Below are 16,472 nucleotides of genomic sequence, written 5' to 3'. Positions count from 1 at the left end.
CCGGGACTGCAACTCCCGGCTGCCTCAGCGGCGGCGCTGCATTTCCCCGCATCACGAGCGCCAGGAGGCGCCTACAAACAGCGCTCTGCTTGGCGGAGCAGGGGGGAGGCAAACTTACCGGTGCTGGGGGACGAGGGGAGTCCTCTTCAGCTGCCGCCACGAGTCACTCCATTGCCGAGATAGCGCCGCCGCCCCGGGACTGCAACTCCCGGCTGCCTCAGCGGCGGCGCTGCATTTCCACGCATCACAAGCGCCAGGAGGCGCCTACAAACAGCGCTCTGCTTGGCGGAGCAGGGGGGAGGCAAACTTACCGGTGCTGGGGGACGAGGGGAGTCCTCTTCAGCCACCGCCACCGCCAGGAGTCACTCCATTGCCGAGATAGCGCCGCCGCCCCGGGACTGCAACTCCCGGCTGCCTCAGCGGCGGCGCTGCATTTCCACGCATCACAAGCGCCAGGAGGCGCCTACAAACAGCGCTCTGCTTGGCGGAGCAGGGGGGAGGCAAACTTACCGGTGCTGGGGGACGAGGGGAGTCCTCTTCAGCCGCCGCCACGAGTCACTCCATTGCAGAGATAGCGCCGCCGCCCCGGGACTGCAACTCCCGCCTGCCTCAGCGGCGGCGCTGCATTTCCACGCATCACAAGCGCCAGGAGGCGCCTACAAACAGCACTCTGCCTCGCCTCGCGGGACACGATCGGGACGCGAGCGGGACGCCGAGCTAAGCCCGGGCAAAGGGTGGGCCCTCTGTGGCCTTCCGGGGCCAGAGGAGGACGGGACGGGGCACCCCTCTTTACATCACTTATTTACTGCTAATCCCCAGGCTCCTTACACGCTTCTGCAGAGCCTAAACACAGGTGAATCGTTACGCAGCCGATCAATTCAGTCCCAATTGTAACTGGCAGAATCCTTGTGCTATGACTCGTTGGGAGGAGGAGACCAGAAATACTCCGTCCCAGAGACACTCGCTTAAGGGGACAATGGACTATTTTGTCAATAGGGTAACTCTCCCCATTTCAAAAGAACTAGAGAGAATAGAACGATCCCCCGTTATGGAATGTCACTCTAGTATATGTTCGCCTCCTGATGCAGTACCGAGCTTATCCCTTTTTGATGAATTAAATAAATTATGCAAGACTACATACGTTCCTGTGGATTCAGGTAATATGCAAATCAATGCTCCTAGTTGCACCATAGCACCCATTAGTTCTGAGCCCTGTAGCCAATCCCAATCTCAACTAATTAATAACTCCCAGGCTACTCCTCTCTCAGCACAATCTGAGTCAATTATCAAACCTACAGGGCGACCACAGATTTCCTCCACCAAAAGGAAGAGAGTTGGGGTAATACAAATGGGGAGTCAGGCAAAGCAACAGAAACTAAAACCCAATTCTTCATTGCCCCACACTCCCATTACTGTCAGCACTGCCCCTACAGCATCCGTTGAGGCTTCTCTATTGGCCTCAATTGAAAGCATGTTGGTAGCGTTAATATCACCCCTGATAGAAAAAGTAATCAGCTTAGGGGATAGGCTCACGGGTGTCGAGGACGCGATTAAGGCTAACTCGCCACCCACAAAAAACCTGCCAAAACCTTCCCAGTCACAGCACCCATCTGCCACAGAAACGACTGAATCCGTCACACAATCCAAGACTACCCACAATCACCTAGCCTACCCACAAAAAACAGCTCTGAACCTCCCGAAAGGAGGCTCAATTACTCGGAGCTCCTATTACAGATCAGGGCCAAACAAAGCATCTAGGTTGCATAAGGGGCTACGGGCAAACAATGAGAATACGTCACACAAAACTAATCTCCTACATTTGCCACCTGAGGCCGTTCCTTTTGTGTGCGTCCTCGCAGGAGCACCAGAATTGACCAAAGGGAAAAATGAAAGCCAACAGGAGCTAACAAATAAAGTCACGTTCTGGCTAAGCAAAAATAGACCTCTGCCAACCAACATCGATGGTACTATACTATCTGTTAGAAGGGTGGGCTGGCTAGGACCTTTACCAAAAGACATTCCAGGAGATCTGATACTGGTAAAATTTAGGAGCAAATATGTCATCCCACATCTCGAATTATGGCGGCCACAAAGAGGCGATGGACCCATTTCCACCTGGAGCATAACTGATTTTTACCCCAGAACACTATATGTCCCGTCTCTATGTCAATAAGCGCAAAGTAAATCACATGAGGGGTAGATTGGGACTTCTTTGGAGCGGCTATTTTCCCCCACTTTTAATTACTTTGGACCACTCTTGGCTCAAATCCTGATTAACTAAAAAGCATGGTCAGAGACACTGCTTGTTTTTCTTTTTTATATTTTACTTACGTGAGACAATGATTATGTGATTTCCTTTTTGCAATTTTAACCCTTGGCCTATGTATATATTGTGTATATTGTCTTTCTTTTTTCTTTTTAATTAATGTTAATCTCTTTTTTGATGAAGTAACTTTTTATTATGTGATCTGACGTACTTTTATGGTTATGAAATATAATCGAATAAAGTCTTTGAAACTGCATGTACAATGCTTCCTCAAACCCTTTCAAGGGAGCTCTTCAGTTTTCCCAAGGCCAGTGTCGTTCGGCCATTTTGGGTCTTTATTTGGATTCTGGGACTTGTAGTACCAATGATTGTATAGAAAAAGCAGGAATACATATGCAAGAATACAAAGCAGGAAAATAGGCGAAATAGATGAATTTCAAGTACCCAAGAATAAATTTGAGAACTGTGTCCCCAATATAAAGAGAAGTTCTTTGTACCTGTGGCCTTTGTTGTTAGTGTTGCATTATGGGGCTGGAGAAGAATCTTATAGATGACGGACATTGGAAAAAAGGCCACATCATCAATAATATTATAAACAGCTTTCAGTGTTGGTTTTGTTGTAGGGTGAACGATGGCAATGCGTGGGTCTTGGCAGTGCCAGGTAGATAGCGACATCCTCAAAACAATTCTAGAAAGCAAGTGTTTCCACCACATTAACTGTCTCTGTTCATTGTATACAGTTTACTAGTGGTGTCCATTAAGCAACCCTTTTGAGACTTATAATCAGGTGAGTAGTTTTTACCTGATTTGAATGCACATGCATACTTCGAGCTTACCAGTTATGGTGCTGCTTTGCCAATGGTAGCAATATGGACATATTGTGTTATTATTAAAGGCTTTAATAATGTTACAACTGATTTTTTTACTTTTCCCTACAGGATACCAATGATGATCACTACGACACTGTTGTAAGGTGGGATCTATAGCCACTACCACCATAGCAATAGGACATAAATAGAGTAGGTACTGTATTATTACCAGAAAGTTCCTGATGATTGCCCGCAAAAGACTAGGGGCCAGATGTAGGTAATTCCTATTTACCGACTCTTAAATACTGACTCATACCGAATCGGTATTTAAGAGTCGGTAAATAGGAAGGAGGCAGATGTAGGTAAAAAATTACCGATTCTGTAATAGTCGGTATTTACCGAATCTGTAAATACCGATTCGGTATTTCACATTGATTCCTATGGGCCTTGAAGCCCATAGGAATCAATGTGAAATACCGAATCGGTATTTACAGATTCGGTAAATACCGACTCCTGCAAGGGTGCAGGAAGTGTCACTTTGAAACCCTCTAGCACCCCAAGCACCCCTAAGGGCATGTCTGTGTGTCACATGGCACAGGTGTGAATGCACAGATGTGCATGCACACCTGAATTCGGTATTTTACCACCCAATAGGATTGGGTGGTAAAATACCGAATCTGAAGGGCCTGTGGCACTCTTAGGAGTGTCACCTACATATGGATTTACAGAATCGGTATATTTACTGATTCGGTAAAATACCGAAGTGGTAAATTTACCGAATCGGTAAATATACCGATTCTGTAAATTCAGACCCACCTACATCTCAAAAGCCAAATAACGGTCGGTAACGGCCCAATTCAGCCGTTAGCGACCGGTATTTGGCGACCTACATCTGGCCCGGAGTTCACTAGAAGGGCAGAAACATGTTGACCACTATGGAGTGAGAGGTAAATGCAATACCATAATTGTTTTAGCATCCTCATACTTCTACTTTTCTTTAAATCTTGTGTAGGTAAGGTGTGTTATTACTTCAATAAGCATACACACTTACAAAGCCTAACCTGACACAATCTTGATGCCATCAATTCCAGATCCTAGTTATCCCAATCAATACGTAACAAAAAATATCTGAAAGAGCTTACATTGAGACTGCTAAGCAACATGCTTGGTGCTCATGTTGGAGCAATACAAATAATTAAGCATGCCACTATTAGTGGGTCAATAGTCGCTTCTATTTTTATACTAATGGTTTCCATCACTCTGCAGGTTAAGTCCAACAGGAGTTGATATGCAAGACACCAATGGAGGACACCACGATGTTCAGGAGTTAGACCATGCTAGTACGAGTATAACAGCCATTACAGCCTGATAGTTCTGTGGCCTGTAATGAATGTGCCGTCATATGGGAGACACATTTTTGAACTCTTTCAACATTTCTCAAATTCCCCTTTTGTGTTCTAAATCCTATCCATACAGAACTAATTGGGAGCTATTTACACAGTAACACCAACATTGAAAAGGAAGTGACTACTTAAATCTTTTGCAGTTCTGATATGGGTAAGGTCACTATGAGTGTATCCAACAATAGGATTAATGAGGATGGTTGTGAGCAGTTCAAATTATGATTTGAATTTGAATTTGTAGAGCGCAACAGTTACCCAAAGGCATCAAGGCGCTATACCCACTGTCCGGAGCTAACAACAAATCCACCTGAAAAAAGCAGACTATAAAGCATAAAGCCAGGTTTAAATTGCTTTCCTAAAAGGCAAAAACTGTAGGATTGCTCTCATGCTTTGAGGACAATAGTTCTGGAGTCTACTTGCAGCAATCTAGAAGGCTCTATCTCCCCATTTCTTCTTTCGAGTCCTAGGCAGAGCAAGCAGGTTTTGGTGTGTTGAACGCAGGTTTCTACCTGGAGAATGCCAGTGAAACAGGTTTTCAAACCTCACCAGACTGGGTAGAAAAAGGGCCTAATGTGCTTACTGATGGGGAGCCAGTGTAGGATGCCCCAACCTCATTGCAGCCGATTGGTGCCTGGGAATGTCAAGGGTAATTCTAACATGCACATTCTGTATTACTTGGAGTTTGTGCTGAATGCTAATGTTGGAGTACAGATAGAGCGAATTACAATAGTCAAAACTGGACATAACCAGGGTTAATATAACCTGCTTTTGTGCAGGCTGAGAAATAAGAGGAAACCTTTTCCTGAGCATCCTTATATGCTGGGAGAGAACCAGCAAATCAGATCAATAAGGCGCACCACAGGTCCCACCAGAGATTTCGGAATGGGAAAGGACATAGTAGTACATGTTGAGTGCTATTCAAAAGGAATATATGAACCACTACACAGCAGTTTCCTCTATACCATATAAGGGATTCAGAAATTTGAGAACAATATTGGGATCCATTGTGGTGAAGGTAGCAGACAAATAGAGAAGGATCAAGTCACAGTCCTACTCTGGTTGTGATCCCTGACAGTTAGTGTTTCTTCCAACATGTTTATTATGGTGGTTTATGTACAAAATCTGTGGATTATACCCCGACTGGAAGAAGCCAAGGATTGAAGAATTTCCAGAGAGTAGAAAAAGCCAGATATGCCTTTGCAGTGACTTCTGGATCAGATTGAGATAAGAAACAACACCAGCTTTGTTAGGTGACCATGCCTTACTCCCCAAAACAAATAGCTGTCATGGGAATATGCAAACAGCCACAGCCAAGATTTGGTTAATGTGAAGGTATGTCAATGTCCACACGTTGATGGTAAGCAGCCGAAGAAATTTGCAAAAGATGTCTAGCAAGCAGCAAAATAAAAGCAAAATCTGTTTCAAACACATTACCTTAAGGGAAATGTGATTGGAAAACTACAGTAATAAATTAGTTTATTAATGATCTCATAACATTTATTTATTTTCTCTGTAATTCAGTGTTGCTGCAGTAACCTCAGCAAAAAAACACAAATCGTTTCAAAACCAGCCAGTGTGTCAAGTAGAGTGGGAGGACTTTAAACATTACAGTAAGCCTACTCTCTCATTGAAAAACGTTCTTCTACCATGTAACTGTTTTTTAAATATCTGGGGCATCTTTAAAATATATTACTAACTGAAAGAAATTAGGTTATTTGTTGAGGGGATGTGAGCCTATTCCCATACAAAAACCATGATCTCTGTCAGGGTGAACTGTTGTAAACGTATCTAGGACCCTATTTAAATATTCCCGATTTATGCCCTTGTGTGGTTATAACAAATCATATCCTTATAAAGGCATAAGAATCATATCCATATTAAGTCATAGCCAATGCAGTCCAAATACGGCAAGGCTACTCCCATAGACTCCTAGAAAGCACAACGCGTTCTTAAACAAACCAAGCCTCCAGCAGCCCGGGAATTCCCCTTACTTCTGTATTGATTTGTCCTAGAACTCCTGGAGTCCTGAAAGAACTGCGAGTTCTTAGTGACGTCTTATGTCCAACCTTACGTCAAACTCGGTACCTTCCAGGTATAAATATACCAGCAGCTGCCCTAGCAAAACACACGATCTACTTGCCCGACGCCCTGCTGTGGCAAGTGCCGAAGGAAGCCGACCCTCCCATTGACGCACTGAGAGAGACGCGGTCTTTTATCCTGCCAAGAAATCCAGCTCCAGTGTTTCCAGTCACCCTTGCGGGTTGCTGGGAGATCAAGTCCTGAGAAAGAGATACAAGACCTCCTTCATTCTATAACCAAGGTACGGAGCTGATTAGATCCTTAGAGATTTCTTGATTCAGATTCTTGGCAAAAACTATCTTAAACTAAACTGCAGCTCACTTACTCCTTCCCACGTACTAGGCTTAGGTTAGGTACACCGGGGTAGGCGTATCTTAGGTAAAACCATCACTAAACGTACTCAACTGGTGCTTCTATGTATATATTTTATCTATTTTAAACACCGTATGGCTTAGAAACCATACCATGCTTTTACAGTATTATTTCTAAGTACTCCTTTTACTGTTCGCACTTTACTTTATGACAAGTATTGCAATTGTGGCAACTCATTTCTCTTGCATGAGAAAGAAGACTGTTCAATAAATAACCACTTTTATTGAAAACGCCCGTCTCTCTATTTCTCTGCGCTTCTGGTGAAACTAAGCATGCACGATTGACTGAGTGAAACAGTTATCTATTGTTTCCGCGACTCTGGAGATATACTCCTTATTCTGGAGGGAGCAAAGTTGTCATGTTTATGCAGTTGTCAGAAACTAATCCCTTCTTGTCCATTCAGGAGAGTTAACACCTTCCTGTTTACTTGAGAAAGTTTCTAGTGACCTCTGAGCTAGCTGGCATTCATAATTAAGTCTAACATATTCAATAGAGACCTAGTCGACCTAAGTCCTACGTCTAAACTATCGCTTATGTTATTCCAATGCGCAGAGCCTATTGGGAATATAGGAACTACACTACATGGCGCCCAACGTTTGGTAAGGCGATAATTTAACGCTAGGTACTAGAGTAACTCAGTCGTGCTTTTCACACAGACCCCTTTTTCCCATAAATACTCCAATAGACGTCTGGAGTGGGTGAAAGGTTAATATTCGCCAAAACTTAGTAGGAAGAGATTCCTATGTATTAGTTTTTGGTTTAGTCAACATTGAAGGATACAGTGTTCCAAAATATTGTGCACCTAATCTTTGTTTCCTTGAAACTTGCTCTGCAAACTTTGTCAGAAAAAATTTTGGAAGGTGAAGAGAAAAGAGAAAGAGAAGCGTTAGCAGCTCAACTTTTAGCGGAGGACACAAGTCTCCGGCAAGATGACCCGAAGGCTATAATAATACCAGTCAAAGTAAGGAAGAGTGTAACTTACAAACTTATAAATAATGGAGTATCACCAAGAGGTGGTACAGTCATATTTGTGGTAGAGGCCCATGAATATCAGCAGACAGAGGTATTCTATTCCTGGATACATTTTCCAGCAGCACATGCTGTGACACACGAGTTTCACTACTACAAAATAGATGGACCTCCAACGGAATACGTTCCTTTTGAGGACATTGAAATTCCACTAACGTACCAAGAACACCAGCTCTGGTTTAATGGCGCCCTAAAACATCAAAATCACTTCACCAGGCTCGGTCCACTAGGTAGACCAGGAGCCACATGGCCGGTTCTAGCAAGCTATACACCAAATTCCTGACATTGGAAAAATGTCAAGCGGAGAACTTTTAGTTAAGCTAAAAGAATTAACAAAAGCATATAGACAATTAATTCAATTGACAATTGACGGTACAACCTGCCGCCAAAAATCGAAAGAAACAGGTATAGCTGAACAACCTTTTGAACTTGCCAGAATAATTGAAAAATCCTATGAAGAATTAGGTAGAGATAGTTTGGGTGGGAAACCACTAAAACCACAACTAACTGAAAATCCTGAAAAGAGCTTTATTAAAAATAACCTCATTACTCCAAAAAAGAAGTGGGAGGGTAATAAATCAACTACTCCCAGAGAAAAACAGTTCCAGTCCAGACGAAGGTCTCCCCAACAGAGAAATAGATCTCCAGAACGGGGGGGCAGGTCTCCACAACAGGAGCCCTCTGAAAAAAGATACAACCTTAGAAATAGGGATAATTTAAGAAAACCTGACAGATATCAAGATAATGATACACATCCCTCTCGATCTTTTCAGACTTCCTCACAGAAATCTGAAAGAAGAGGACGGTCAGAACACAAAGAAGAGCGCGTCAAGTCCAAAGACAAGGAACCTGCTCCTCAAAGTAAAAAATTACAATTTCCCAAAAAGAAGATAGCTAGTATTAAAATAAAACATGCCGAGGATTCTGAGGACACAACTCAAGAACGGAGAATGGGCCCAGACAATGCTAGACAGCGCAGCAGAAGAGACCATAGCTCGCAAGATCCTGATGAATCTTCTGGAGACAGTGGACACGAATTAATACATTCAGGTGGAAACTGCAGACACCAGAGTTAGTCTGCCCCATAAATTATAAGAAATAACATTACGTATAGAGGGGGACAAAACTAGGAGAATAAGAGGTCTCTTTTGGGAGAATCTATCTAAAGGCTATGATATCCTGCTAGCAGAGAAAGACTGGCCACCAGAGTTTGTCAGGGAGTGCCCACATGGCGAAGAAATGATTATGCCTGCCTTCTCAAATCACATTCCAATTCATAAAAAATACACATATGCTAGAAAATGGGCAGTAGCCCAAGCCCCTGCATTATACAAAAATCATGTAGGATGAGATGAGGATTCTCCTCACCATAAAATACAGTTAAAAAATCAACCTACTGCACAGAGGCAGTATCCTGTTAAGCAAGAAGCTAAAAAACAAGTCAGGGAGATCTTAGATAAACTTGAATATCAGGGGGTGATTGAAACATGCAGCTCACAAATGAACAATCCTTTGTTTCCTGTCTCCAAGCCAGACGATTCATATCGTCTAGTTTTGGACTACAGACATCTAAACTCCTGCTGCAAAACATTTGCAGTACAAAACTCACACAGTGCAGCACTAATGAATAACATTGTGCGCAAAAAATATAAAACAACATTAGATATCTCAAATGGTTTCTTTTGTCAAAACATAGCACCAGAAAGCAGGTATTTGACCGCTTTCTCAAGTATGGGGGCCCAAAGGTGATTCTGTCGTCTCCCCCAGGGATTCAAGAACAGCCAGGATTATTTTCAGCCAGGGTAACAGAATTACTACAAATGTATGATGATGAGGCATTATCTTATGTCGATGACATCTATCTTACAGACGATGACCTGGAGACACACTTGAAAAGGGTGAACACCATTATACTTGGGTTCGCATCTGAAGGGTACAAATTCAACTTCAAAAAGTCACGAATTGCCCACCTAACTGTCCTATTTTTAGGATATGAATTATCAAGTGAAGGCAAAAGCCTAGCAGACAACTTCTTAGAGAAGTGTGCAGTACTCCAAGCTCCAAAAACGTTGAAAAACGTACAATCAATTCTAGGTTTCCTGAATTTCGGAAGAACTTACATTCTAAACTATGCAGAGAGGGTTAAACCTCTCTACGAATTAATAAAACCTGATTTCAAACCAATCAATTGGACTCAGAAACACACAAAAATTTTAAGATCAATACAAACAGGTATGTTAACTAAAACAAAACTGCAAACACGCGCAAACGAACGCAACCTTGTAATCCGAGTCATCCCAGGAAGATGCGGATTTATGTACCTAATCTCTTATGAGAGAGAAACGGTACCAATAGCTTATAAATCACACTTGTACACACAAGCTGAAATGAAATTCAGTTCTACTGAAAAAATTCTGACTGCGGTTCAAACTGCTGTAGCAAAAGAAAGAGCCCTAGCCCAAGGGAAGAGTATATCTGTTTTAACAGCAGTATCAACCGTTGAGGCAGTAACAAGACCGAGCATTCTGAATGCTAAAGCTTTAGATCCAAAATGGATACAATGGGAAAATTCTCTTGCTGCAACAGACGTGAAACACGCATTTGATCCAAAAATGAAAAAACAAGAAGATCTGGATTACGAACATGAATGTCCTCTGTCAATCAAAATTCTGCCTCTCGAACAGCAGCCCGGGAATTCCCCCTGCTTTTGTATTGATTTGTCCTAGTACTCCTGGAGTCCTGAAAGAACTGCGAGTTCTTGGTGACGTCTTATGTCCAACCTTACGTCAAACTCGGCACCTTCCAGGTATAAATATACCAGCAGCTGCCCTAGCAAAACACACAGTGGTTTGGAGCAGATCAGCTATCTACTTGCCCAACGCCCTGCTGTGGCAAGTGCGGAAGGAAGCCGACCCTCCCATTGTCGCACTGAGAGAGACGTCTGAGAGAGACGCTGTCTTTTCTCCTGCCAAGAAATCCAGCTCCAGTGTTTCCAGTCACCCTGCGGGTTGCTGGGAGATCGAGTCCTGAGAAAGAGATACAAGACCTCCTTCATTCTATAACCAAGGTATGGAGCTGATTAGATCCTTAGAGAAATCTTGATTCAGATTCTTGGCAAAAACTATCTTAAACTAAACTGCAGCTCACCTACTCCTTCCCACGTACTAGGCTTAGGTTAGGTAGTGGAAGCACCAGTTGAGTACGTTTAGTCATGGTTTTATCTATGTATATATTTTATCTATTTTAAACACTGTATGGCTTAGAAACCATACCATGCTTTTACAGTATTATTTCATAATACTCCTTTTACTGTACGCACTTTACGACAAGTATTGCAATTGTGGCAACTCACTTCTCTTGTATGAGAAAGAAGACTGTTCAATAAATAACCACTTTTATTGAAAACATCCGTCTCTCTATTTCTCTGCGCTTCTGGTGAAACTAAGCATGCACGATTGACTGCGAAGGAAGGAAGGTAATGTACTGGTGTGTTTTACTTGTCCTGATAGTGAAATACTTTGTATTTCGTTTCACTATTGAAAGGACTAGCTCTCCTTGTAACATTTTACAATGTAACTTTCAATTGGAAACAGCTAAAGATTTGAAGTTTGGGGTCTCTGGACTAAGAATTTAGTAACATGCTTTTAGTAAAGGTGTTTTTTAAAATGTGCATTTAAAAATGCCACTTTAGAAAGTGGGCATTTTCTTGTTCAGCCATCCTGTGTGCCTCTACCTGCTTGTGGATTCACCATCTGGTTTTAGGCTGACAGGGGCATTCACTCCAGACACGCGCACAGAGGGAGCTGAGGTGTGCCCTGCATATGCTGATGAGCCGTCCTAGACTAGAGGGGTGGGAGGAGTTGCCACCAGAACCTGAATAAGCTGTGGCTGCCCTACACAATGCTTTCTCCATCTCCTGTAGCGTGGCTGGACCAGGGAGGACAGAACTGGTTTTCAATGAGCAAGAGAGACTTTCGGAACAAAGACTTCAAAGGAAAAAGTAGTATAATTATTGGGGTTCTGACCCCAGGATTTTAGAACACTTCTGGATCAAGAGGAGCCTCAATCAAGCAGAAGAGCTGAAGAACTGTGATGAGGAGTACGGTTCCTTTGCTCTGTGTTGCTTTACTGAGTTGGCATGCAGTTGCTGTTTCTGCCCTGAAGAGGAAAAAGACTGCTTTGCTGTGAAACCTGCTTGAGAAGATTATCCATGGGCTTGATGCAGAGCTTGCCTCCTGTTAAGAAGTCTCAGAGACACATAGACTTCACCTATAGCAACACTGAACTCCACTACTGGAGTTATGACCTGCCTTGTGGTGCCTAATCCAGTTTTTGGACCCTTGGAGGTTGTTTTGCTCACTTTCCTGGTGAAAATCCAAGCATTGCCTTTCCAGCACTCTTTTTCCCACCACAAAGTGCCATGTGGCTGAAAAACACACGCATCACTGAGGTGCGTCCAAAAAGATTGACGCAGCGCCTGTGTGTGGCACGAGAAATCGCTGCTGCCCAAGTCCTGAGTTTCCAAAGTCTGAAACTCCCGCTCCGACTCCAATGCAAGCCTGTAGTGCCTCTGGAAGATTTGACGCATCACCTGTCTGCGACATTAGAAATTAACACAGTGCCTCCTCATCGACATTTTGCACCTGGATTTTCCCATGCATCACACCTGTGGACCAAGTTTGATACCCGCAGACCTGAGCTGCCCGTAAATCTATGCATCGCTTCCCCTTGCAGTCTGGATCCAACACAAAACTTCTCCTGTGTGCATCAGAACTGATACATCGCCTCCTCTCAGACCCCGGAATCAACGCATTGATGTGTTCTCGCTCCTCGCTCACCTTCAGCTGCTTTGTGTGGTGAATTTTGACTCATCCTAAGGTACTTTGTGAAAAAAACACCTGCATCCATAGTTTTCTATGGACAGAATTGCTAAAAACCTTCTAAAAGTGATACGTGTATGTTGGATTGTTGTTGTTTTGGTCTTGTTTGGTTTAGATAAACAATACTTTATTTTTCTAAACTGGTGTGGTGTCTGTTTGTAGTGTTTTTTCCTGTGTGTTATGTACAAATGCTTTACACGTTGCTTCTGAGATGAGCCTGCCGGCTCGTGCCAAGCTACCAAGGAGGTGAGCAGGGGTTATCTAGGTGTGTAATCCCGTTACACTGACTAGAAGGAAATGTCCCTACTTGGACAGGGTGCATACCACTGCCAACTAGAGAACCCAATTTCTCACAATGACCAACATCCAATCAGTACAACTGGAGTTATGATTTTTTAAAGTTTAAAGTGGAAAATAGCACCTAAAATATTGAAGGGGCAACCACAGACATCTAGTCGCAGAAGACCAGGGCCAAGTCAAAAGTTATGGCTCACCACAATGAAGCATCATTCGGGTATACAAAGTGGATTGGGCATGGTCTCCGCTTACCTTCAGACTTGGAAGAAATTTTGGAGATTAATGTCGAAGAAGGTATAGTAATAATAAATCTTTATTGCGTGTTTAATTAAAATCATTGCAATCAAACATCTTTACATTACGCAATATCTATCATTTAAAAATGACCAGTACAATCATAATTATGTCACAAAACCAGACTAATTCACCATAAATTACACAAAAAATAGAACATAGAATGAGTCAAACTTAGGCTTAATCATGCATAGCTAATTACATTGATAGCACATATAAAAATACTTCAACAAATACTATAGCAAAATATTGCACATATTGCAGTTAAAGGGCCAACGTGCAATAATTACTAATTATAACAGATAAAGACAAGGATAAAAAGCAATAATAGTATATTAGTTACTATAACAGAATATATCACATATTGCATTTTAAAGTATCAACCTGCCATAATTAATAATTCCATTGTATAGGAACAATAATAAAGTGCATCGATAATTACTGTAACCGGGCATATATTATTACAGAACACATTTTCTCCCTAGCAGAAAACAAAAAATATCTATAAAAAGCTCATTGGTTCAAGGGAAGTAAATACGATACATCTCAGACTTGTTATATCAAACATTTTTCGGCTACATTTAAACATTTTATTAGTTGGCATAACAACAGGATCGATTCACCAGATAGGACCTGATTAGTGCCTGGTGAGCTGATCTAACCCAGATCCTCAGAAATAGTGGTTTCAAAAATATACGTTGAGTGTTAATCAACCTAGGGCACATGCACACTATATGTACCAATGTCTCTTGTGGCCATCTGCATAGTCTACAATTAGAATCTGGCCAGTGCTGAATCCACAACTGCGTGGCCTCTTTTGGAGGATGTATTCCCATTCGTCATTTTAAGAAAGTATTTTTAAGGAAAAATAAGCAGTCAAATATGGTTGGGTGCGTAAAAATTGGAATGAATTCATCACATAACATGCACAATTGTTTCCTGCTAATTCGTTTTTATCCAATTTGAGGGATTCAGCTTTGATCAGTTTTTTCAAAATTAACTTATAATTGGGCATTTTGAAGTCTTGGAGATCTGCTTGCACACCAATGTCCCTTAGGGAGGTTAAAATATGGAATCTCCATTTGACAGCATAAGTAGACGTATCTATTTATATCCAGCAAGTGTTCCCTAAGGATGCAGGAGCTGATGAGAACATAGAGTACACACATTTCAAAAATGCTCCTTCTGATACCAAGCACTGTCTCTGAAGACCAAACTCTAACCCCAGTCTTTCTTGGCCTTCTGATCTGGGAATCGCAAAGGCTGCTTCGAATGCCTGAACTACAAACAAATCTAAAAGCTTTGAATCTTTGCCTCTGGTAATAGGTGAGCCATATTGGAGGGTTGGCTGTAACTTAGCTTCCATGACTTTAAGAACATAGTCATATGATTGACAATTCAGCAATTTGCTTAAGCATTTAAAATCATGATTTAAAATCACAGTTTTGCCCTTAGGTCTTTAAAATGGTATTTAAAAGAAACGGTACACCACCCATAAATATCTGTACATTTTGACAACTTCGATTGAGCCTGCTCTGGCCCTCCATATATTGTACTTCTGCTTTACAGATCCAATTTTCATAATTTTAGTTTTTTTTAACATTCAGTACAAGGCCGTTTAAGTGTAATCTTCAAAAGCGTTTATAAGTCTTTGGAGGCCAATTGGAGTGTGGCTCAGGAGGATAGTATCATCCGCATACTGAAGATAGCTGATTTGAACTCCTCCCAGCCTTGAGGCATGAACATTAATAGAATCAAGATGCTGAGAAAGATCTGACACAAATAAATTAAAAAGGCAAGGGGCAAGAACACAGCCCTGCTTTAGGCCATTATATGCTCTGATTTTCCTTGACAAGGAACTCCCATCACCCAACCTGACTTGAACCCAGGTGTCCGTATACAAACGGGCAATAATTTCCAACAGTTTCCCTGGGATGCCCCAACCAAGCAATGTTTCTCATGACAAATTTCAAGGCACTGAGTCAAAGGCTGCCTTTAAATCAATAAAGCAAAAGACACACAATTGATGGGCGGAATGAAGAACAAATTAAAACATTCACCCCCAGTCAAGAGATCTGGGTTAAATCCATCATTCTTTTGCTCACCATGCCACCCCAGTTTAGACCTGGCCATATGCAAATCAGTCTTGACCCTGTGCCTCATGGGAACAGTCCAGCCCGAACCGCCAAGCCAGGTCCTCCATGGACCGGAAACAAGCATCCTAGGACCGGTTTCGGGGATTCACCCCCCTTCAGCCAGGATAGCTTGATTCCAGTGGCACAGTGAGCCCAGGACCAACGTCTGGGCGTACCGGGTGCACTTAGGGCAAGAAAGCAAAAGACACACAATTGATGGACGGAATGCAGAACAAATCAAAACATTCACCCCCAGTCAAGAGATCTGGATTAAATCCATCATTCTTTTGCTCACCATGCAACCCCAGTTTAGATCTGGCCATATGCAAATCCGTCTTGACCCTGTGCCTCATGGGAACAGTCCAGCCCGAACTGCCAAGCCAGGTCCTCCTTAGACCAGAAACAAGCATCCTAGGACCGGTTTCGGAGATTCACCCCTCTTCAGCCAAAATAGCTTGATTCCGGTGGCACAGTGAGCCCAGGACCCACGTCTGGGCATACCTGGCGCACTTAGGTCGAGAAAGCAAAAGACACACAATTTATGGACGGAATGCATAACAAATCAAAACATTCACCCCCAGTCAAGAACGATGGATTTAACCCAGATCTTTTGACTGGGGGAAGAATGTTTGCATTGTCAGCATTGGGTACATCATTTGTTTGCTGTAACACTTTTCGCCCTAAGTGGGATGGTTATGCCCAGACGTGGGTCCCTTGCTCACTGTGCCCCTGGATTCAAGCTAACCTGGCGGAAGAAGGGTGACATACCCTGAAACCGGTCCCAGGAGGCTTGTTTCCGGTTCAGGGAGGACCTGGCTTGGCAGTTCGGTCTGGACTGTTCCCATGAGGCACAGGGTCAAGACGGATTTGCATATGGAAGGCTCCAAACTGGGGTGGCATAGTGGGCA

At 42.8% G+C, this 16,472-nt stretch overlaps 1 protein-coding gene across 2 annotated transcripts in view; it reads right to left on the bottom strand.

Moving 5' to 3' along the window:
- MAST4 (microtubule associated serine/threonine kinase family member 4) overlaps positions 1 to 16,472 on the bottom strand; it is a 1,958,993-nt gene that overhangs the window by 1,779,095 nt on the left and 163,426 nt on the right. The window lies entirely within an intron of this gene.

The sequence above is a fragment of the Lissotriton helveticus genome, chromosome 2_1 (genome assembly GCF_964261635.1).
Source record: "Lissotriton helveticus chromosome 2_1, aLisHel1.1, whole genome shotgun sequence".
Lineage (NCBI taxonomy): Eukaryota > Metazoa > Chordata > Amphibia > Caudata > Salamandridae > Lissotriton > Lissotriton helveticus.
This window is presented reverse-complemented; position numbering and strand designations above follow the sequence as displayed.